This window comes from Nannospalax galili, unplaced genomic scaffold, assembly GCF_000622305.1.
Source record: "Nannospalax galili isolate Female #2095 unplaced genomic scaffold, S.galili_v1.0 scaffold87, whole genome shotgun sequence".
Taxonomy (NCBI): domain Eukaryota; kingdom Metazoa; phylum Chordata; class Mammalia; order Rodentia; family Spalacidae; genus Nannospalax; species Nannospalax galili.
This window is the reverse complement of record NW_008360320.1, coordinates 3778703-3803796: the sequence shown is the minus strand read 5'-3', so window position 1 is coordinate 3803796 and position 25094 is coordinate 3778703. Positions and strand designations below refer to the sequence as shown.

The window sequence follows — 25094 nt, the reverse complement described above, 5'->3', positions numbered from 1 at the left end:
GGCCTTGTCTAGGAAGGTTCAGGACCTAGCATATCACTATAGCAAACATCTTGTTTTTCTCCAAAAAAAAAAAAAAAAAAAATCCTTTCCTGTTTCTATAAACTCCACTATTTCCCTACTTTGTCCTCTATCAAATTCAGGTTATCAGGTCTTACACGGAGGTGCTTGATCCATTTGGGGTTGAGTTTTGTGCAAGGTGAGAGATAGGGATTTAGTTTCGTTCTTCTACATGGAGCCATCCAGTTTGATAAACAACATTTGTTGTTGAAGATGCTGTTTCTTCAATGCTATTTTGGCCTCTTTGTCAAAAGTCATTTGATTGTAGGTAGATAGACTTCTATCCAGATCCTCAGTTCTATTTAACTGGTCACTGTGTCTGGTTTTATTCTGTTTTTATTACTGTAGCTTTGGTATAGTAAACAGGAATAGCGAGACCTCCAGCAGTTCTTTCGTTGTTCAGGATTGTTTTGGCTTTCCTAGATTGTGTATGTGTAGTAGAAGGGAGTGTTTCTGTATGAAATTTAAGGTGAGTTTTTTTTCAATTTCTGTGAAGAAATTGAATTGGAATTATGATGGGGATTCATTGACTTAGATTGCATTTGTCATGTGGCCATTTTTACTATAATAAACCTACTGATTCATGAGCATGAAAGGTCTTTCATCTTCTGGTATTGTGGTGTGGTTTCAATGAGAATGTCCCCCATAGGTTCGATGTGTTTGGAAATTTTGTCCCTATTTAGTGGTGCTGTTTTAGAAGGTTTTAGGAGATGTGGTCTTGCTGGAGGAAGTGTATCACTGGGGATAGGCTTTGAGAGTTGGGGTTTTTTAAATTTTTTTTATTGAGCTTTTGTACATTTCATACCACAGTTCTTAATCAAATTTAGACACACACACCCCCATCCGTGCCCTCCATCCCACCCTCCCCACCAGACCTTATGTATTTTGCCATACATCTTAAGTCCTAGCCAGTCAAGCATTTATATCCGGGTGTCCTTTGGTGGAAATTCATCCAATAGAGTCTAGTCAGCCTATTTAGAGATCGTAAGTAAAGACTATTCTTCCTCATCTAGTAGCAATCAGTATCCAGTAGTTCTCAGACTAGGGACAGCCCATCTCCCATTGCCCTCACTCCACTCTGGGCCCTTGTCTAATTGAGTTGGCATGGGTCCTGTACTCAATGCCACCATTGCCACAAGCTCAGTGTGCAAGTTTCCAGTGGCCTAAAAGCCTCCACTTCCCTATGTTTATAAATCAGCCCTAGCTCTTACGATCTTTCCATCCCTCTTCTACAGTGGTTTCTGAGCCATGGGTGGGTGAGGTTTAATACAGGAGTCCTGTCCAAGGACACACACTCTGCTGTCTCTTATACATTAAAACTTGGCCAATTGTGGCCTTTTGTGTGTGTCACACTCTGTTGTATAAGGAAACTTCACTGGTGAGAGTTGAGGGATGCACTAGTGTTTTCTCTACCCCCTATTCTTCTATGTTCCATGAGCCTTGGGTGTAGAGGTTGTTCAACTGCAGCTGTGTCACCTAGGACTAGGCATCTCTCAGATGTATATTCCCTGTATGACCAGTTATGGGATTCTGCAGTAGCCTCCATCTGTTGCAAAGGGAAGCTTCTTTGATGAGTGGTGTATGTGAAAGGTATACTTGTCTGTAAATATAAGGATTCATATTTAGCATATGGTAAGAAATATCATTTGTCTAGAGATTTGACAGAGATGGGGTTTTCTCTTGGATCTATGACCTTTCCAGCCATGTGTATTTGGCTGTTTACTCCCATTGAGTTCACTCCCATTGAGAGGGCTTTAAGTCCAATTAGATAGCTATTGATTACTGCCCCCCCACCCCGCCCCCAGATAACAGTGCCACTACTGCACCAATAGAGGTAGTTTGCTGTACTGGTAGTTATGGTTATTAGGCTTTAGGGCTGGGTTGGACCTTTGATTTTCTCCCTTAGCAGCTTGCATAGTATCCTCTAGAACTTCATGTAGAAGGCTTCCAGGTTAGTTCCTGCTCCAAGTCCTATGTCCAAAGTATGTCCTGTCTTCCCCAACTCATTTGACCTCCCTCCTCCCTCCCCAGTCCAAGCACCCCCATTATCCCCACCCTCCCCCCAATAACGCCAGCCTCTGCCATCCACCTCCCTCCTATTTTCCCTCTTCCACCGTGAGCCCTTGCATGTCACTCACTTTCCCCCTCCCAGACAAACTTTCCCACTTTCCCCACCTCCCCCCCACATAGCATCCGTTCCATACTATCCCCCTCTTTTAGTTTCTTTCTTTTCCTTTACCTCCTTGTTTTCTTTCCATTTTCCTGGCTCCTGGTTAATATCAGGATATGTACTCACACATAAAGGATTGGTGCTATGATTCACAAATAAGGGAGAACATAACGCCACTTGCTTTTCTGAGTTTGTGTTACTTCACTTAGTATAACAGTCTATAGTTCCACCCATTTACCTGCAGATTGCATCTTTTCTTACTGCTGAGTAGAACTCCATCACGTAAATGTACCACATTTTCCTTATCCATTCGTCAGTGGAGGGACATTAAGGTTTTTTCCATTTCTTAGCTATTGTGAAGAGAGCAGCAACAAACATGGATGTATAGGTGTCTCTAGATCAGGATGAGTCCTTTGGGTATATGCCAAGGAATGGTATAACCAGTTCATATGGAAGATTCATTTTTAGTTTTTTGAGAGCTCTCCATACTGCTTTCCAAGGTGGTTGCACAAATTTGCAATCCCAACAGCAGTGAATGAGCATTCCCCTTTCTCCACATCCTCGCCAGCATTTGGTGTCTTTCGTTCTCTTGATCTTAGCCAGTCTGACTGGGGTAAGATGAAATCTTAAAGTGGACTCTCTCTGCACTTCTCTAATTATTAAGAATGTTGAACACTTTTTAAGGTGTTTCTTAGTCATTTTTATTTCTTCATTTGTGTACTCTCTGTTCAGGCAACCATCTTTTTATTGGGTTGTTTATTTTCTTGTTTCTCTTTTTTTTAGTTCTTTGTATATTCTGGATACTAATTCATTATCAGATGTGTATCTGGATTTACTCTTCACTTCTTTGGTTGTTTCTTTGCTGTACAGAAGCTTTGTAGCTTAATGAAGTCCCACTTATTGATTGTTGATTTTAATGCCTGACAAGCTGATATCTGGTTTAGAACGTCCTTTCCTGTGCCTATATCTTGGAGGGTACATCCTATGTTTTCTCTAGTCATTTCAGAGTTTCAGGTTTTATATTGAGATCTTTGATTCATTTGGAGTTGACTTTTGTGCAGGGTGAAAGATATGGGTCCAATTTCATTCTTCTACAGGTGGAGATCCATTTTTTCCAGCACCATTTGTTGAAGATGCTGTCTTCCCTCCATTGTGTGTTCTTGGCACCTTTGTCAAATATCAGGAGGCTGAAATTGCATGCACTTATGTTGGGTCTTCTGTTGTTTTCCCTTGATATATGTATCTATTTTTGTGCCAGTACCATGCTGTTTTTATGACTATAGCTCTGTAATATAATCCGAGATCTGGTATGGGGATCTCATCGTTATTTTTGACTAAGATTGCTTTGGCTATCCAGGGTCTTTTGTGATTCCATATGAATTTTAGGATGATTTTTTTCTAGCTCTGTGAAGAATGTCGTGGGTATTTTGATTGTCATTGCACTGAATCTGTAGATTGCTTTTCATAAGATGGTCATTTTCACAATATTCTACCAATCCATGAACATGGGAGGTCTTTCCATCTCCTAGGGTCTTCTTATATCTCTTTCTTTAGAGATTTGAAATTTTCATTGTAGAGATCTTTAATGTCTTCAGTTAGGCTATTCCTAAGTATTTTCTTTTTTTAAGTTATTGTGAATGAGAAGCTTTCCTTGAATTCTTTTTCTGATTCTTCTTATTGGTATATACAGAGACTACTCCTGTTTTTTTTTTTTTTTTTTTGTAAGTTGGTTTTGTAAGCTGCCACTTTACTGAAAGTGTTAATCTTTTCTAACACTTTTCTGGTGGAATTTTTGGGGTTGCTTATGTATATCATATCATCTACAAATAGTCATAATTTGACCAGTTCTTTTCCAATTTTATTCCTTTAATTTCCTTTTCTTGTCTCACTTCTCTAGCAAGAGTTTCAAGCACTATATTGAAAAGAAGTGGAGATAGTGGACAGCTTTGCCTGGTTCCTGATTTTAATAGGAATGCTTCCAGTTTTTCTCCATTTAGAATAATGTTGACTATGGGTTTGTTGTATGTAGCTTTAGTTATGTTGAGTTTGTTCTCTCCAGACTAATTCCTTCTAGGACTTTTGACATGAATGCATGTTGGATTTTTGTCAAAGGCCTTTTCTGCATCTATTAAGATGACTGTGATTTTTTTTTCTTCAAGTCCATTTATATGTGTCATTATATTTATTGACTTACATATATTAAACCATCCCTGCATCTCTGAAATAAAGCCGATTTTATCGTTATGGATGATCTTTTTGATGTGTGTCTGCCGTTTGCAAGTATTTTGTTGAGTATCTTTGTGTCTATGTTCATTAAGGATATGGGTCTATAGTTTTTTGCTGTTGTTTTGTTTTTGTTTTTTAGGTTTCTTTTTTTGATGTTGTTTTGTCTTTACCTGGTTTTAGTATTAGAGTGATACTGACTGGTTTCATAGAAGGATTTTGGGAGTTCTCCCTCTGTTTCTATCTTTTTGAATAATTTAAGCAATATTGGTTGTAGATCTTCTTTGAATGCCTGGTAGAATTCTGCTGTGAATCTACCTGGTCCTGGGCTTTTTTATTTGGGAGGTTTTATATTACTGTTTCCATTCCCTTATTTATTATGAGTCTGTTTAAGTTGATGATCTCTTCTTGATTTAACTTTGGTGGTGTCCATGACTTTAGAAATTCATCCATTTGTTTTAGATTTTCAAATTTAATGAAATATAGATTTTTAAAGTATTCTGTAACAATGTTGTGCTTTTTGTTTTGGGGGGTTTTTAGATGTTTACTGTGATGTTTCCCCTTGAACCTCTGATTTTGTTAATTTTAATTTGCTCCTTCTTTCTTTTAGTTAACTGGACTATGGGTCTGTAAATCTTGTTTAACTTTTCAAAGAACCAGCTCTTAGAGTCATTGTTTTTTTGTGGGTTTTTTTGTATTGTTTTCTTTTTTTTTCTATTTCACTAATTTCTACTCTGATTTTTGTTATTTCTTCTTGTGTACTAGGTTTAGGTTTAGTTTGTTCTTGCCTTTCCATAGTCTTGAGTTGCACTGTTAAGTCATTTATATGCACTCTTTCTGAATTTTTAATATAGGCACTAAGAGCTATAAACTTCCCTCTTAGGACTGCTTTTAAATATTTTATTTATTATTTTTACTTTTTATTGTTCATGTACATGAGTGTATTGCCTGCATGTACATAAGTGCACCCAAGTCATGCAATGCCCACGGAGGTAAGAAGAGGGTGTCAGGTCCCCTGGAATTACGGATGATTTTTTCCCACCGTATGGGTCCTGGCAATCAAATCCAGGTCCTCTGCAAGAGCAGTTGGTGCTCTTAACCTCTGAGCCATCTCTCCATCCCCCTTAGGACTGCTTTTAATGTGTCCCAGAGGTTTGTTGTGTTGTATTCTGATTTTCATTTAGTTCCAGGAATACTTTTATTTCTTTCTTAATTTTTTCTTTGACCTATTCATTATTCAGGATTGTGTTGTTTAATGTCCATGAGTTCATGTAGTTACTAGAGCTTCTTTTGCTGTTGATTTTAAGCTTTATTGCACTGTGGGCTGAAAGAATGCATGGATTTTTTTTTTTGATTTGTTGAAATTTGCATCCCAGAATGTGGTCAATTTTAGAAAAACTTGCATGGGCTACTGAGTAGAAAGTGTATTCTTTGGTGTTTGGGTAGAATATTCTGTTAGATGTCTCTTAGGTCCATTTCATGTAACATGTCATTTAATCCAGATGTCTCTCTGTTTATTCTTTGTCCCGCTGAATTGTCTATTGAAGATAGTGGGGTATTGAAGTCACCTACTATTACTGAGTTGAGTTTGACCTGTGTTTTATGGAGTAGTGTTTTTATGAACTTGGGTGCAGCAGAGTTTGGTACATGTATTCATGATTGTAATACCTTCTTGATCAGTTGTTCCTTTGATTAGAATGAAGTGACCCTCGTTATCACTTCTGATTAGGTTTAAGTTGAAGTCTATTTTATCAGATATTAGAATTTCAACACCTGCTTGCTTCTTAGAGCTGTTTGCTTGAAATATTTGTTTCCATCCTTTCACCATAAGGGCGTGTCTATCCTTGAAGGTGAGATGAGTTTCTTGAAAATAACAAAAAAGATGGGTTTTCTTTCTTGATCCATTTCACTAGCCTATATCTTTAGACAGGGGAGTTGAGGCAATTGATACTTAGTGTTATTATTGAGAGATATATAATGGATACTGTCATTTTAATTTCTTCGTGTTTGTGGCCCTATTTTGTATTTCTGTTATACCTTTCTTTGTTTTCTTTCTGTAGTGTCTTGGGTATATTCATTTATATCTTTGCTCCTTTGTATTGCTTTGAGTATTCTCTGTAGGGCTTCTTTGGTGAACATAAATTCATTCAGCCTATTCGTGCCATGGGAAATTTTCCATTCCCCTTTGACTAAGATAGATAATTTTTCTGGATAAAGTATTCGGGGTTGGCATCCATGGTCGTTTAGAGCTGTGAATACTTTGGTTCAGACTCTTCTGGCTTTCACAGTTTGCATTGAAAAGTCAGCTGTAATTCTGATGGGTTTTCCTTCATATGTAACTTGTTTTTCTCTAGCAGCTTTCAGTACCCTCTCTTTGTTCTGTATGTTTAATGTTTTTACTTTGATATATTGTGGGAAGTTTCTGTTCTGGTCATATCTAATTGGTGTTCTATGTGCTTCTTGAATCTGTATAAATAAGCCTTTCCTTAATTTAGGGACATTTTCTTCTACAATCCTGTTGAAGATGTGGTCAATGCCATTGACCTTAGATTCTTCTCTTTCTTGTAAGCCTATGATGCGTATATTTGGTCATTTCATGTTGTCCTACCATTCCTGCATATTCCATTCCTTTGTTTTTTATAAATTTTACAGTCTTTGAGTAAGGAGTCCAGATCTTCAACTTTGTCATTCATCTTGGTATTCTGCTTTTTGTTTCATTCATTCTGCTTGTGAGGCTTTCTCTTGTTTTTTCAACTGATTCACTGAGTTTTTCAATTCCATGTTCATTTTGGTTTGGGTTTTCTTCAACATTTCTATCTCCTTTGTGAATTCACTTTTCAAGTCCTGAATTGTTGTTGATATTTCATTAATCTGCATATTTATATTTTTTGAGCTTCCATCACAAGTTGTTGCCTATCCTCTTTGAGTTCTTTGTATTTTTTTTAAGTTCTTTTATCATATTTATTATTGTTCTTTTAAATTCTATATTCTGGGTTTCCTCAGGGTGGTTGTCATTGTAATGCATTTCTGTAGGACCAGTGGGTTTGGGGGGGGCATATTCTCTTGGTTTTTTTTATATTTGTGTTTTTGCACTGCCATTTGGGCATGTGGATGTTCTTTGTTGGTTGTATGTACAATAGGAACTTATGTTCTGCCTTTATTTAATGGAATTTCGGTTCTGTTTATATTGTTTGTGTAACTTGGTTGATTTTTGCAGAGTTCTAGGTGGGCCAGTCTGTCAGGCAGATCAAGGACCAAGGAAAGATGGGAGTGTGGACCACCTGAGTAGGAACTTAGCAATCTATACTGGGGGTTTATCCAGTCTGGGTTAGGAAGCTAGTCCAGAGATCTGAGGCAGAGGAATTGGAGCAGGCCTGGGTCCAAGGCCAGCAGGGGACAGGGTGAGGGTGGGGAGACTTTGAGAGTTTTTAAGCCTGCTGGATTTCCAGTCAACCTCTGTTTCCTGTGCCTGCTTGAAGATGTGAGTGCTACTGCCACCATGCCTCCATCCTAATGGACTCTAATCCCTCTGGGACCTGGAAGTGTAAGCTCAAATAAACTCTTCTTTCTATAATTTCCCTTGGTCACAATGTTTTATCACAGCAACAGAAAAATAAACTAATACAGGTATCGTCTTCAATTTCTCAGTGTCTTAAAGTTTTTATTATACAAGTTTTACTTACCCTTGGTTAGGTTTTCCCAAGATTGTTTTTTGAGTCTATTATGAATGGGATTGTTTCCCCCATTTCTTTCTCAGCATGATTGTTTTTGGTATATAGAAATGCTACTGGTTTCTGTGCATTTATTTGGTAGCCTGCTGCTTTGCTGTGAATGTGTTTGTCAGTTATAGAAGTTTTCTGATGGATTCTTTAGGTTATTGTATGTGTAGAACCATATCACCTGCAAATAAAGATGATACTTCAACTTTTTCCTTTCCTATTTATAACTCCTTCATCTCCCTTACTTGTCTTATTGCTCTAGCTAAGACTTCAAGTACTATATTGAACAGGAATTGAGAGTCAACATCCTTTTCTTGTTCCTGATCACAAGGGAAATGCTTTAAATTTTTCCGTTTACTATGATGATGACTGTGGACTTGTTGTATATGGCCTTCATTATGGTGAGCTATGTCCCTTGTATCCCTAGATTCTCCATGACTTTTATCATGAATGGATGTTGAATTTTGTTAAAAGTCTTTTCTGCATCTAATGAGATTATCATGTGGTTTCTCTTCCTGAGTTCATATGGTGGATTTTTTAAAATTGATTTACATATGCTGAACCATCCTTACATCTCTGAGATGAAGCTTACTTGATCATGGTGAATAATCTTTTATATGTGCTCTTGAATTTGTTTGCAAGTATTTTATTGACAAGTTTTTATATATGTTCATCAGAGAGTTTGGCCAATAATTTTCTTTTTTTCTTATCTAAATGGTAACTACAACACACGCTGAGGAAATTCAAAGAATCATAAGGATATACTTTAAGTGATCTATATCCCATACTCAAGTACACATGACTGAAAAAGTCATAGACCCTAGAGAAGAAAGTACTTCTGTCATATTCCTAGACCAATGTAATTTCTTATTGTTTTCTAAATATGTATCTTTATATTTACAGGCAAGTGTACCTCTCACCATGCATCAAAAAAAGCTTCTTTTTGCAAGAGATGGAGATTATTACAGAGTTGTACAACTTGTTAAATGCAGAGAATGAGTGTCTATGAGAAACCCAGCCCCAAGTGACACATCTACAATGCAAACTCTACACCTACAGCTCAGGGAACATAGTGGAACAGGGAGCAGAATGAATATTAATGCATCTCTCAACTCTCAGCAGTGAAACTTCCTCATGAACCAGATGGTGATTAACCCAGAAAGCCACAACTGACCAAAGTACAGAGAATAGAGACTTCAAAGTGTGTGTCCCTGGGTAGGACACCTATATCAAACTTGTGCTACCCAAGATACAGGGATCATTGTAGAAGAGGGGACAGAAAGATTATAGCCAGGGGTGATAGAAGACCACAAGAAAATCAGAGTTTTCCTGACAACTGGGAAATTGCTCATATGAACTCACAGCAATAGTAACAGCATGTACAAGACCCATAACAGCACAAACCAGACAAAAACCCAGCATAAAAGGGGGTAAATGGGTAAGAAGCCCCAACCTTAGCTGAGAAACTATTGGCAACTGATGCCTACTGGGAGAGGGAGAGCTGGTTTTCTTTAAAGGAGTGATGCTAGGTTGACCAAGCTCCCATGGATGGACTCACACTGAGGGACATTTGGGGATACAAAGTTGACTCCATTGGCCTTAACATCTATGAAGAATGCATGAAAACTGATGGGGGATTATGGAGGGTACAGATATGTGTGGGGGTCTGAATATGTATTATATGTATTATATGATGTATAATATGAAGATGCATTATATGAAATTTGAAAAAAATAATGAAAAACATATGTGGCAAGATAGTTTCACAGGTGAAAACATTGTTCTTGCCTGATGACTTGAGTTCAATCTCCAGACTCCACAAAGCTGTCCCTTGGCCTCCACATGCCAGGCACAGTTGTACATTCCAAATTTACACACACACATACACACACACACGCACACACACACTACATAATATTTTAAAAGTGCAGTATCCCTTGATAATCAAAACCACCTCAGACTCCAAAATCCTTAGGTGCTCAAATCTGTGAAGTATAAGTATAACATGAAGTATAAGTATTAGTTTCATACATCTATGCACATCCTCTAGCATAGTTTAAATACTGTCTAAATCACTTATATTGCCTAATATGATACAAAGCATATGTAAAATAGCTGTTATAGTAGATTGCTCAAGGAATTTTTTTAAACAATCTGTGTATGTTTATTATAGACACAATATTTTTCAAAGGAACCTGCTCATATGCAGGGCTGACTACTGAACGTCAACAATTCCTAGGTGTGCAGAAAACTTCAGAGTGCTTACAAAATTGCTTCCTGCCTACCTACTGCCTCATTAGAATTCAGCCTGCTTGGGACTGCTGAGTCAGCAGTAGTCATTCTCTTTTCTAGCTTCCAGAGCTGACATTCATCTTTTATTTTATGTACCTGAGTGTTTTGCCTGCAGTTGTATAAGTGCAGCACATGCATGCAGTGCCTGAAGAGGCCACAAGAGGGTGTTCAATCCCCTGCAACTGAATTTAAGGATGGTTGTTTGCTGCCATCTGGTGCTGGGAACTGAACCTGGGTCCTCTGTAAAAGCAGCCTGTGTTCTTAACTGCTGAGCCTCATGAGCCCCCTTTTAAGAAAACCTTTAAAAAATAAAATCTTTAAAATTCTACTTTAGTGTGGGTTTAGAAAAAACTAGAGTTAAAGGTATATGTTCAATCTATCATCTTATCCAGAAATTGATACTATTTTTATCAGATAGTCTAGCTTCTTCATTTTAACATTTGTTAAATCTCAAGTAACTCTCTTTAAAATGGATAATTGCTATATGTAGAAAGTTGGACGTTATAAATCTAAATCCCAATCCCTACACTAAATCTCAATTAAGATTTGAGGAGAGTTCTGTTTGTGCCTATTTTCTTTTTAAATGTTTTTAGTGGAGCCCGGATCTGCTTTCCTCACAGCATGTGTGACAATTCATTACTCAATGGATCTTTGTAAAATAACTAGGAGCTATATATCACTGAGTGCTCCTCTAGTCATGATATATAATAGCATAATCAAATTTTTGAAATCAAAACTAGGCAGCATCGTTTAAAATTTAGAGAAAGAAGATAGATCCACCATCAATGGACGAATGTGTTATGTACCTTTCATTACTTACATATTACATATATGAAATAATTTTTATTTAGTTATGAGTAAAAACACCTCAAATCAGAGAGCTTATACTTCTTTCCCAAATTCATACAATGAGTTATAATGGTGCAATTGAGGCTGTATAAGAAAAGTGGAAAGTATGGTTTTTATATTAAAAGTCCCCACATTTGGATCGAAAGAAAAGTTTCTGTCAGAAATTATCAGAAAACTACACCAATGTATGATTTATACATTGTCATTTCTCCTTTTATTGAATCCTTTTAACACTCTTGTAAGTTACATTATTGTTGATCTCCAACTTAGGAAACATTGTTTGACTAGATCTAAAATTGACCATTTTACTTCTTTTTCTAGCACCCTCACTGCTATTATTTCCACAGATAAAGAAAAACGTAATTGTGCCAATTTGAAGTTCCTTTTTCATTCATGAATTAAAATTGAGTCAGTCTCTGCTTTAAACTCAGCTATTTCTCCCATCTCTTCTATCCCTTCTGTTCTGTCTGGAGAATGATCTATGAAAGCATTGCTTTATATTTTGAATGAGTGCATTTATTAAGTATGTAGCAAGGAAATGTACAAAAGCAAGTATCAGATATGTAGAAGCAGCAGGTGTATAGCAGAACATCACTAAATTGGGTGCTTGCAGCATCCAACAGAAGCTGTCTGGGGAAGCCCTGCTGAAGCAGTCATGCTACATAGAGTTTATGATTGAGAGGTGTCTGAGTACTGCAGAGCTGTCTCTCCACAGATGAGCTATAAGGTTAGGTTCTTGTTTCCATTTGAGATGGTTTTATACCATGAGATGAACAATAGCAACATTGGTTGGAAATGATTTACCTTATGATCTTTCTCAAGGATGCAATATTTTTAATATTTTAGGTTTATTTTTATTTATATATGTGTGTGAGTGTATATGCAGGTATGCACATCTGTATGCATATCTAGCACAGAAGAGGGCATCTGTTCCCTCAGAGCTAGAGTTAGAGACATTTGAGGGATGCCCAGCTTGTTACATGTGTACTAGGATCAGAACTCTGGTTCTCATGATTCTGCAGCAAGTGCTCTTAGCTCCTGAGCCATCTCTTCAGCCTTAGATGCACTGTTTTCTTTAAATAAATAATTTCTTGAGAATTTCATACATGCATATAAGGTGTTTTGATCAAATCCATACCCACTCCCTACCCTCCAACTCCTCCCATATCTCCCCATCACTTTTTTCTGATAACTTCATGTATTCTTTCTTCTTCTTTGATTTGTTTATTTTTATGGGGCTTTTGGCTACTCTAACATTACCCCCCTCTGAAGAGGTATCCCTAAAATCTTTTAAGGATTAGATACAAGCTCCCAAATACTTTCAACATTTTTGGCCTCTGGAACAGAGTATATTGCTAAGAGACCCAAGGACATTTTTGGCTTTTAGCCAAGAAGCTGGTTACTTTTCTTTGGGGTCTTTTTACCCTAACTGCCTATTCTTATCACACCGTCCTCTGAAGAGGTTACCCAAATTGCCAATCAGGAATAGGGACACAGACCACTCTAGCTTCTTCCATGCTGAACAGGGACGCAGGGTGAGGCAATTGGAGTACCCCTTGAGTGAGTCTATCTAAAAGACTCCTAAATTGCATAACTCGTATCTCTAAGTGAAAAAGAAAGTCCTTGATTTGTGAATAGGAGATGTGAAGGAGAAATAAAGGCAAGAAAATTAGCATTCCAAGTTCTAGACAGGGAACTAGAAAAAAGTCAGAATGGGGAAATTTTCAAATGTTCATATGAGAGTCCACTGGAATTTCTTGACAAGGGCTTCCAAAAGCATCCGTCTATTGTGTTCCTCCTCATTTTTCTTTTGTCTTCCAAGGCTGGATGCTAGAGTGATGGATTCAGGATTTGCTTTCATGTATTTTGATACCTGTTGGAGTGGTTAGAATCAGGGTCAGTTCCCTCTCAAAGGCTTTTAGATAGTGGGAGAAAACAAATTTATCCATCATTTTAGAACAATAGTTGATTTTTACCCTTAGCTAGAGGTGGGCCCTACAGTACTGGAGACTAAGATTTGAAGTCTTACATCTAAGCAGCACTTTCTAATTAGGAAGAAAACCATCAATGAGAAATAATTGTCTAAATAACTTTTTATATGGACTTAAACCTAATGTCTGGGAAGTGTAATTCCTTGAACTCTTAAAGAAATACACTGATGACTTTATTCTTTGGTTATACTTTCCTTTTGGGTGTCTAAGACCACACAATTGGCTCAAATAAATCAGGTCATTTGAGGATCTGTTCCTCAGGGGTCACATGGGCTTGGGAGGAGCTCCTGGCTCCTTTCTTTTACCAGTTCCATCTATGTGACGATAAGCCAAAGGTCCTGCTCGACCATGTCTGGCTCCACTTGGAAGCATGAATGAGATGTTTCCTCTGAGTTGACCCTCCTCTTTGTATACTGGACACTGGTTCAAATCCATCTTGTGGGGTCTCCATGTCCTCCCTGAACAAGAGGACAGGTGACTCACCACAGTTGCAGGACATTTTGAGAGATGTTCCATAGTCCTGTGGAACTTAGTTGACCATGGAGGGCAATGGCGAAAACTGTCCTTTAAGTCCCTCTGACCACATTAGTATAGGCCTCAAAGTATGGCTCTTAAACATCATATCATTTGGATGCAATGTTTTTTAATACCCTTAGCTGTTTGATGTTCTCCTTCCTCCCTGTTAACAGAGTCAAAGGAACAACCAGGCCCAAGACAGGGACATGTTAAATGAAATAAACATAGTTTTAATCTAAGACGAGGGTTCCCAGCTCTTGTTCTCTGTCATTCTCGGTAAGCCCAAGTAGTACATGACCATTTACCAGTATACTTTATGGCGCACTTCCCTCTATTCTTGCTCATGTTCCTGAGGAGACTTAGACATTATCTGGCATCATTGGGTAAGCATGGCATGCTTGCTTTTCTCCCTCCATGCTGTCCTCTGCCTGGCCTTTGGTAAAATGTGGCAATCCACATAGCTATCATTCCTCCTATCTGGTCTCTCCATTTCATGTACTAGATCTATTTTGTAGGCCCTTGCCAGTGTGTCCAGTGGTAAAGACCACTCACTCCTCACCCTTTTTCCTCCAACCTGAGTCTCCTTTATGTCTTCCCAGTCAGTACTGGCCACATTTACACCCTTCTTGTGGCAGAGGATTCAGTACCTTCTCATGTTCTGCTGCAGTTCATTAAGAGGATTAGGGTTCAAAGATGTCTTTGGAAAATCTTCACAGGAACTTTCCTTAGCTTTTGTCTTTATCCCTTATATGGCTACATCCATCACTGGCTTTTGTATTCCGTACTTTGATACTTCAAGCTCTTTCTTGCCTGGTAGCTTAGATCTGACTTCTTTTGCATGGGAAAACATTGTACATATCCTCTTATATTCTTGTGTGCCACATATTCATGGCACAAACTTTATATAAAAGAATACATTTATATTCTCATATATCTTTACATACTCTGGGTTTTGTTATATAAATGTCCTATGAATGAAGCTCTTGAAGCAGCTGTACATATACTCACATGATATGTTGTAAAAACGTGAAGAAAGCAAGGAAGAGCACTGTGTATTCCATGCTCCATCTGTGGAAATAGATGTAGATGTGTGATGCACTGAACATCTCTGGAAAGCACATGACACTGGCAGCAAGCAACTTCTGGGGAGAGAAAACAGATGGCTAGAGGATAAGATGGGAGAGATATTCTTCACTGTCTTTTTATGTCTTTCAAAATGTGTGTCATCTAAATGACCTATTCAAAAACAAATGCAGGACAATTATAAAGCATTTATAATTTGGCTTCTTTGGTCCTGCTAGACTCCAGATCACCTGATTTTCACCACATCCAGAAAGTAGTTCTTTTGGCAAAGCCATCTCTTCCCCCTTCTCTGCTTCCTCACCTATGGTCTGTCTTCGGGACTTTACTGAGAGCTACATAAATCAGTCAACCTACTCCAACATTCTGAATTTTTCTCTTCCATTAGAATACAGATGGCCTGAGTCCCAAAATATAACAGATGATAGTTAGCTATTTTGCTAACTTTCCAGACTGAGATAGAGGGTTTCTTACTACACCTTATCTGCCCCCTTGGCCAAGCCAGGTCTATATTTTATGGTCTGTTTCTTCTAAGAACTTTTATCTGAAGACTTATCATGCAGAGTAGGTGTTTAGTAATTATTGGTGACTATAAATGCATGAATGAATAATTTCACCTTTAAGAATAAATTGCGTGTTTTAAATGTGTTATAGAGATTCTTGAGAACTATATTTACAATTTTGTACTTGCTCCATAATTATAGATGTGTTTTTTCCTGATCTAGAATCCAGTCAAAGTTCACATATCTCCTTTAATCCAAAACCAAAATTTAACTCAGCCTTTTGTGCCACATTATTAGCATATTTAATGAAACCGGACCAACTATTAACAATGTGTCCCCTAATTTAAATTTTTATTATTAACCAACTTAAACATTCTTAGGACTACATTTCATGGGGCTAAGTGGGAAGAAAGTGTTCAGAGAAAATGGAAGTGGGATAGCAGAGAGTAAAAGAGAGGTAAATTAATCACAACACATTCTATATATTTATGAAAATAGCAAAAATATAAATACCATTTCAAAGGAATACTACATTAATAATGTGATACATTCTCAAAGTATCATTTCAGGTCTTGGAGAGAAAATCCTTAACATGGTAGACAAGCAACACTATAGCTTGTGAAAAAGTCAAATTTGAGGAGTTTTTTGTTCTCTTGGCTTTATTTTTGTACTAATCAAGTAGAACTTAAGGTAGACTTGATATTAATATGTAATGACTGGTCTCTTTTAAATTGATCAGCTTCTTGTGAGTTTGTCTTACCCAATTAGGCAGCTGATAAAAATCAAGGTTAATAGTAATATTTATAACAGAGCTGCCAGGTGGGATTGCTATTTATCCTTATTTGGAGATTAGGATACTGAGACCCTAATAATGTAAGTTACTGTCTCATGATCATGTAATAAGTAAATGATAACATTTCCTACTGTTTATCTGTAAGACCTCACTTGAAAGCAGGCAGCCAAAATTCTTAGACTGTGCTTAAGGATGGTTTTCACTCAGCTTCTCCTTCCTAAATAGCCACTACTCCATCTCCTTCTGCCTACTCTTGTCTCAGTGCTAATTCATCATACAGTGTTGGGTCTTGATCATGATGGCATGATATAGGTGTGTGACTCTGTGACTGTTGTGTGTGTCCATGTACCACAGTACCTAAGTTTTATTTTTAGCACTTTACTGCTTTCTCCATTTTAATATATATTTTCTTCTTTTACCTTAACTAAGATTTTTAAGACTTAGAATTATGCAGGTCCATATTTAAGCTTACTTTATCACCATTCTCTCTAGGATATGATATTCTCATTATAAAATGGACTTTCTGGAATCTATATAATGGCACTGTGTGAGGACTGAGTGATATATTTAAAACTACACAGGCTTTATAAAATACATTACGTATTTCATGTTGCATTTAGTTGTTATTCTCTTTTTGATATTTGATCCATCTTAAAAGGTGTGGAGTTTTTCTATGTTATTGGTATTGGTGATGGTCCGACTCGGAACTAGACTTTATTTTTAAATGAACTGTAATAAAAAAGTAGCTTTAGAACTGGGCTATCGAGGATCAAATCCCAATGGCCTATGGCTGCATTGTAAAGTAGGGGTATTCTGACTACCTTTGTGCCATGGCTGTGACTACCACTGTATCTCAGTACTTTGTATAGTGCCTGGCATATGGTAAACACCTAGTAAATACTGCTGAAGAAATATTAAGTGAAACTATTGGAAGGATCAAAGGAGAAACAAAGGATCTAGTACACCACCTGGAAGATAGTGGACATCGAAATTATATTACTATTCTTATCAGCAACTTGACAATTGTTAAATATATCTCCTTAAAATATGTTAATAAACACAAACACAGAATAAGACATCGCTCTAATGCTTAATCCTAATGTTCTGAAGAATGAGGATAATAACACTCTGATCCTCTCATTTGTCAGAGGTCACTGATGGTGAGAAAAGTGCAGACTGGCGTTATAGAATGGTTTCAATCCCAGTGTCTAAATCAATGCATGCCCATTTTGTTCTGTTACAGAGAGAAGTGGCTGTCCCTCACTGAGACTTTCAAAGGCTTAGTGCAGCTGGACATTTCCTGCCATTGTTACACTACTAGATCTCACAACACTTGTTATGTTTGCCTCAGTTTCTCTCCAGAAGGTAGGAATGGTATTTTTTCCTCCATAGGTTCTTTATACGATCATAGTTCAAATATCTTTTTTAAACATGGAAAGTTTATCTGATAACTATAATTTAAAATGCTGATGCCTCCAATAGTTAAAGTATATGAACATTTCACTGAAAAAGAATATTACCATTATAAAATTAATATAAGTGAACTGTAAAATTAACAATACAGAAAATATGGTGATGCTACATTCTTGAGATACTATCCTTCATCTTTTCTCATATACTTTTCTGATATACTCTATTGACATTATGCATAATATATGGTTATAGGGTTGTAATAGTTATGACTAGAAAGGATACAAATACTTTGTGGCTATCCTGTTTCCTTTACTTAGTGATTTATTGTGACTTTTTCATGTCAGTATCACTCCCATCATGGTTTTAATCATCGTATAATATTCCAGTTTAATAATAGACCACAAAATACGAAACCTCTTACCTAGAATCATGTATTCACAATGTTTCCCATTTTCTCTCTGGTAAACATGACTTCAACACACATCCTTGTACATGTGTCTTAATGCTAATGTCTGATGAGTCTGTTAAAATGATTTTCAGAAGTCAGTGGCCTTATTTCTTAGACATGTTCTTTTAAATATTTCAGTGTGTACATATACAAAACCACAAAACTATGCGTCAAATACCACTGAACACTTTTGAAAATGCCAAGTTACGCTATATTCTTTGAAGCTGAATTGGTGCGTCAAAGGATAAATTAGTTGAAAATCCCTACTAATTACATTGTCCCCAACACTGTATGAGAATACCATTTTCTCATAGTTTGGAAACATTTGCTATTAGCTGTTCTTGTTTTTAAACAAATTTAATGGAATTTTGATATTTTTATTTTTGTTAATGTCAGTAAGATGAGCATCTATTTGTTTACTTTTCATAATTATAACCAACTTTTATTATTGTAACAATGTTTATTAACTTTACTTAATTTTTTATTTTATTATTTTTATTATATGTATATGAGTGTTTTGCCTGCCTGTATATAAGTGAATATGTGTTGTAAAATACTCATGGAGTTCAGAAGAGGGCATCAGATCCCCTGGAACTTGAGTTAAAGATGGCTGTTGGCCACCATGTAGGTGTTGGGGATCAAACTCTGGTCCTCTTCAAAAGCAACCAGTGCTTTTAACCACTGAGCCATCTCTGAAGGCCCAGCTTTACTTAATTTTTGTATTAGTCAGGGTTCTCCAAAGAAACAGAACCAGTAGAATGAATATGTATAGAGTCCGAGTAGTCCAACAATGGCTGCACCACACTGGAGAGGCTGAGAATCCGTAGTCGCTCAGTCCATGAGGCTGGATGTCTCAGTAGTCCCAATCCAGTGCTGAAGGTCTGACAAATTCCAAAATATCAGCTAGTCTTCAGTGTACGGTAGCAAGACGAACTCACCAGCGAGAGAGAAGGCAAGCCGCAAAAAGCCCCACTTCTCCTCTGCCTTGGTCTTTTATACCGGCTGCCATCAGACGGTAACGCCCACATTTAGGATGTGTCTTCCAGCTTTAGATGATCCAATCAAGAAGATCTCTTTCATTTCAGTTAATCCCAGATCCAATCAAGTTGACACCCAGGATTAGCCATCGCAATTTTTAATATAATTTTTTGAGAATTTGTATTGTATTTGCATCACTCCACCCCTCCCAGTCCCAGTCCAACTCCTCCCATGTCTCCCCCCACTCTCTTTTATTTCTTGTCCTCTGATTATTATTGTCACTATACATACATATTTATAAATATACATATATATGCACTGAGCCTATTTAGTTGTGCTTGAATGTTCATGTGTTTGGGGATGACCACTTGGGATTAGATAACCTGTCAGGGAGCTAGTTCCTGGAGAAAACTGATTCTTCCTCCCTCAGCATCCATTGATTGCCTATGGTCCTTCATCTTGAGGTGTGACCCCATCCATCTTGGCATGTCAGTTGGTTTTGTCATTGTGCAAACCATGTTTAGCTACCATACTGTGAAGATTTCATGGGTGCAGCTTTCCTATCATGTGTAGAATGTATTATCTAGCAGCAGGCATCCTGTTCCTCTGGCTGTTATAGTCTTTCCATCCCCTCTTCCACAATGTTCCCTGAGCTTTAGGTGTACAGGTTGAATTGTAGATGTATCAATTAGGGCTGAGCATTTTGAGAAATTGTGGAACTTTGTAATAGTCTCCATCTATTGAAAAAACAAGCTTCTTTGATGAGTGGTGAGAGCTACACTTGCCTGTGAATATAAGGATAGGTATTTAGAATGTAATAAGAAATTATAGTGGTTTAGGAACATGGCAATAGTAGGTTTTTTCTAGTTAGGTAGTGTGAAAACCATAGGAAAATGTATTTCATAAGCCTACTGAAAAACACACATACAATATACATACGTGTGTGTAGCTGAAGGCTCTATAACAAAAATCACAGTGCCATGCAAGGAAAACCTTCAAGTTGTTGGTCAGGGTAGTCCAAGAGACTCCCAAAATAATATAGGCTATTGCTACAGCCCTTGGTTGCTTTTCAGAACCTGAAGGTAGTACTTCCCTATTGTTGAAGACACGACATACTTCAGACACAGAACGTAGAGCAGTTGAGCTGGAAATGATCAGAAAGCCTCCTCCCCAAACACTAGCTCTCATACTATTAAAATAGACTATGCCAACTACCAAGGGAGAAAACCAATCAGTGGTTCTACCCAACAGTATAAGCTACGAACTACAACAATGACCAGCTCAGGAAAGTATATCTCTTGGTACAGTAGTGGCCCTCTTATCTAGGGGATTATCAACAGCTGTCTGAATAAACTTAAGCCCCATTCAATAAGAGGAAATCCATTCACGGTACTGTAATTATAACCAAGAACACGTGGTTGGAGAGCTCATAGACCCTAGAGAAAGAAAATCTGTTTTTCACTTGAACTTTGCATTCTTTTTATGAATATGACATTTGACTCCATGCCAGAAATTTGGAAGGATGTTCCTTTTTTGGAATCATATTAAAAATATTAAATTTAGCCAGACATGGTGGTGCACACCTTTAACCCCAGCACTCAGGAGGCAGAGGCAGGCAGATCTCTGTGAGTTCAAGGTCAGCCTGGTCTACATAGTTCCAGGACAGCTGGGGCTACAGAGAGACCCTGTCTCAAAAAAACAAAAACAAAAAAATATTAAATTTATACTGAATGTAGTGGCTCACATCTGTAAAGCCAACACTTGGGAGACTGAGGCAACAGAACTACCATGAGTTCAAGGCAAGTTTAGGTTACATCATGACAGCCTAGTCTAGTCTACAGCATGAGACCATGCCTCAAAAACAAAGGAACTAGAGAGATAGCTCGGCAGTTAAGGGCACTATCTGCTCTTAGAGAAGACCTGAGTTCAGTTCCCAGCACCCCCATGGTGGCTAACAACCATCTATAACTCTAGTTCCAGGGGATCCAATGCGCTTTTCTGACCTCCATGGGCATTGCATGACATGAGTGCACTTACATACATGCAGGCATTACACTCATATACATTAAATAAAAACAATAAATAAAATATTTGAAAATCTCTTAAGTTATGTATTGCAACTATGCCCTCTGTTTAATTTTTAATATTTTGATTTTATTTCTTGTGCTTCATTTTTCCCCCATAGAAGGTTAGTAGTACACCTCCATGTTCCAAGTTTTACATCAGTAATTAAGAACTTGTTGATAATCTTGTTTTATTTATACCTCCTGTTTATTTTGAAGTATCATATCTATCATGTCATTTGTGAATATTGCAGTGTATACACTGACTCTAGATATAATTTTACCTATTTGTATTTTACAACTGCTATAGTTTGACTGAAGTCACTTACTTTCCCTACAACATACTTACTATATTACATTAAATGTCAGCATTTGTTAATATTAATGTTAATTCTATTTTTAAATGCCTCCTACAAGAACTTAATTGTACTAAACTACTTATGACTAAAAGAAAGCTGTTGTTTGTCTCTCGTGTATGAAAAGCAGAATGAACACAAAGCTACACAGAAAGCCTAGTTTGCTTTTTCATTGAAAGTGTCTTATTAGGTGTGGTATCTCTTCTTCAATACCATGATATAAATTTCATTTTTCTAACTGTCCTAAATTAAATTCTGTAGCTGTATCAACATAGGTTTTCCTAAATCTTTTAAGTAAAGCTTTATATATGCTTTCTCCTCAAATACAACATTTGTCTTTATATTCTTGGATCAGGTAGATTATAACATCACATCTTATGCTGTAACTAATATCTGATTTGTTATTAAGGTGTCCATTCAGAAAAGGACAATACTTCTTAGAGTCTTCAGTGGAATCTGATAGTAAATACAGCTCATCATAGAAAATTAGGAAAATGTCCCCATAATAACCAAAGCCAAAAAAAATACAATAGTCAGAAGTGATTCTTACTCGGGAGGCAGAGGCAGGCAGATCCTCCGTGAATTCGAGACCAACCTTGTCTGCAGAGTGAGTTCCAGGCAGCTGGAGCTACAAGGAGACCCTGTCTCAAAAAGCCAAAAAAAAAAAAAGGATACAATAAGTCCTCACTAGAAGTAGAAATGGCATTATCTTTTCAAAAACAAACAAAAAATAAGTCTGAATCTGTTGTAGATATGTACAATCATGTATATTTTTATAATTAAGGAATCTTTGGGGAGGCTGAAGAGAAATGACTCAACTGTTGAGGTCACTTGTTGTTCTTTCAGGGGACCAGCGTTCCATTCTTAGTACCTTCTTCAGGTGGCTCACAACCACCCCAAACGCCAGCTCCTGGTCTCCAATGCCTGCCTGACCTCCATGGGCACCTGCATTCACACATATATGCACACATAAATAAAAAGAAAACCAATTTTTTTAAAAACAGAAATCTTTGGGGTAATAGCATCACATTCTTTAATTTTATGATTGAGAAGAGAGAGGAGGAGATTTAAACCTAAGATTTGCCCAAAAGCACACAAATGCTTTCTTCTAATAATCTGTGAAGACATTTGAAAAGTAAAGTAAGTTTCTACAATGTTATTTTTAACAATAATTAATTATTGGGCCTATACCATGTATGAAATGACCTACTACTTTAAATATTTAATCCTCATAATTGTTATGAAAGATGATAAAATAACTACTTGAAGTAAAAAATCTTATTATCCCTCTACAGATCTATAGATGTAAGGTTCTGACCTGGCTGTCTGACTGATTTCACACTCAGATACTTCTTGAGAGAAAAGATTATTTTTCTCCAGCATACGGATATATTTATATGTTGTGAAATGATTAAGTCAAGATAATTATCATATCCCTCACCTTTTATTCTTATAGTGTTTTGTGCTGAGACCTGCTGCCTTAGCAATTTTTGAGTATGTAGTACACTATTATTAACTATAATGACCATGCTGGAGAGTAGAGGAACTTCTGTGCTGTTTTCCATAAGGAAGAACTAATTTACATTCGCACTAGCTATGTACAAGAGCATCCTTTTCTCCATACCTACACTGACACTTATCTTTTACCTCTTTGGTAATAGTGATCCTAACAAGTATAAGATGATACTGTAGTTTTCACAAGGAGATTCATAAAGACAATAATTAGTAAGGAATTGTATTTAAAAGGAAAGCAAGAAGATTATAATGGCCTGTCCTATAAATAAAGCAAGAATGAAAATATTAGCATGACATGACAATAAATAATGTATTTTATTTCCCATATAAGAAAAAGCGAAAAATCCAATTAATGTATGGGATATTATGACTCTAGCTTAGATCTAGTTTTCAGAGACTGCTGCATCCTTCCTAAATTCCTTTTTTCATTCATCAAATTAATTTAAGCTTTTGAAAAGAAAAGAGCTTTTGAAAACCTTATTATAAAATTCTAAACTGGTGGAACGCTCCTCTGCTATCGCTGCTGTTCACTTGCCTTTTAAGGTTTTTTTATACATCCAGTTGCTTTTATGATATAATGTCATCCCTAGCCATTTTTAGTATATCTTTTTTATAAATGAGTCAAGAGAGCCAGCATTCAAATTGACTGCTACACTAAGTTTTGCTGCTTGCTCCAGTTGCCTCTAAAGGTACACTTGAATTAAAGGGAAACTGAAGTCACCAAGTAAGAGAAAGGATGCTTTAAAATGAATTTAGTTCAGTTCTAAATAGCATCCCAATTTTATCTTGAGGTTTTTCCAGGGTATTGTGGATAATAATTAGGTGAGATATAGGCCCCAGGAAAGGCCTCAGGACATGTGTGCTCCCCTCATTCATCCTCAGAAAGAGTGGTCCGTCACTTGTGGGTACTGTGTGAAACACCAGAGGGAAGGAAGCCTGAGTCTGACACCTACCCCAAGGGTCATCGCAGGAGTCAAGCTTTAGTAGTGAAATACAAGTCTGCCAACACAGAGCACCTTCATAGATTTCTCATTTACTGCTATTTTACTTTCACTATTTTTGTCTCTATATTTTTATTTACCTACAGAGATAATTATGTATGAAAATCGTAGCCCAAAGAATGTAATCACTATTGAAAATTGTGTTCAACTGTGTTGAGCATTTATTCAGCAAGATACGATTTTCTTAAAACAAAGTAAGTTTCATCCCCCATTTTTATTAGAATTTTATGGGAAATGCATATTTGTGAAATTTTTAATATACCATTCCTTGCTAAAAAGGACTGACAGTGTCTGACATGGTAGTGACAAACTGATTACTGAAACTATGTTGAAAGCACTGAAATCTTGAACTTATGTTTGATTGTGTATCTTCAGCTATTGAAATGATTTCTTTGTCTTTATACCTACTTTCTTTAGTGAAAACTCTATTCCTGAAAACTGTAGAAATTATGTCTCAACTATTAAAACACATATAGTATAATAAATAATGAAAGAGGGAGGATTAGAAAACTAAGACATTTACTTAGGTCACCCAGTTAATGTGATAATAATGAGGAGGAGACTAGTCTTGAGGATGGCAATATAGTATTACTTGTCCAATATGGAGAAAAATAACTACAGGATTTAGCAAATGCCAGCACTGTGCTGACTTATATTCTAACCCAACTTTATTATCATCCCTAGTTTACAAATGAGGACACTAAGTTAATAGAGACTAAATAAAAAATAAGCAGCATGTGATAAACTAGACATTTTGAAGATACTTCTTGCTTGTAGAAATAGAATGGTTTATTTTATCTGCTAAGACAATTTTTCTTAACCCTCCCAAATTTATTCTGGTTTTCTTAATAAAACATAAAACTTTATAATTTTTGTTTTTTAGAATAAATGAAGTGTAATACTAAAGCAATAATATAGCTCATTTACATTACCCCCTGTTTCCTCCTATTCCTAATTGAAGCTTCCTAGTTAGGCTAATGAGCTCCATTTGTTTCATATATATTTATTGCAGGACCTATTATGTGTCAGTCTTTATTGTTGAATTGTTGGAATGTCTGCATTAATATTTCCTTCTCTTGAAAACTGAAGATGCAACTTTTTATCATTTTAATTATTTTATTATTTTT

The 25094-nt window shown here is 36.7% G+C and overlaps 1 protein-coding gene across 5 annotated transcripts in view; it reads left to right on the top strand.

The window, feature by feature from the left end:
• Mbd5 (methyl-CpG binding domain protein 5) overlaps positions 1-25094 on the top strand; it is a 505686-nt gene that overhangs the window by 304747 nt on the left and 175845 nt on the right. For all 5 annotated transcript variants that reach the window (XM_008825173.2, XM_008825172.3, XM_029559701.1 and 2 more), the window contains one exon: positions 17437-17558. The gene's annotated coding sequence lies outside the window, so the exon portion shown is untranslated. The remainder of the gene's footprint in view (positions 1-17436; positions 17559-25094) is intronic.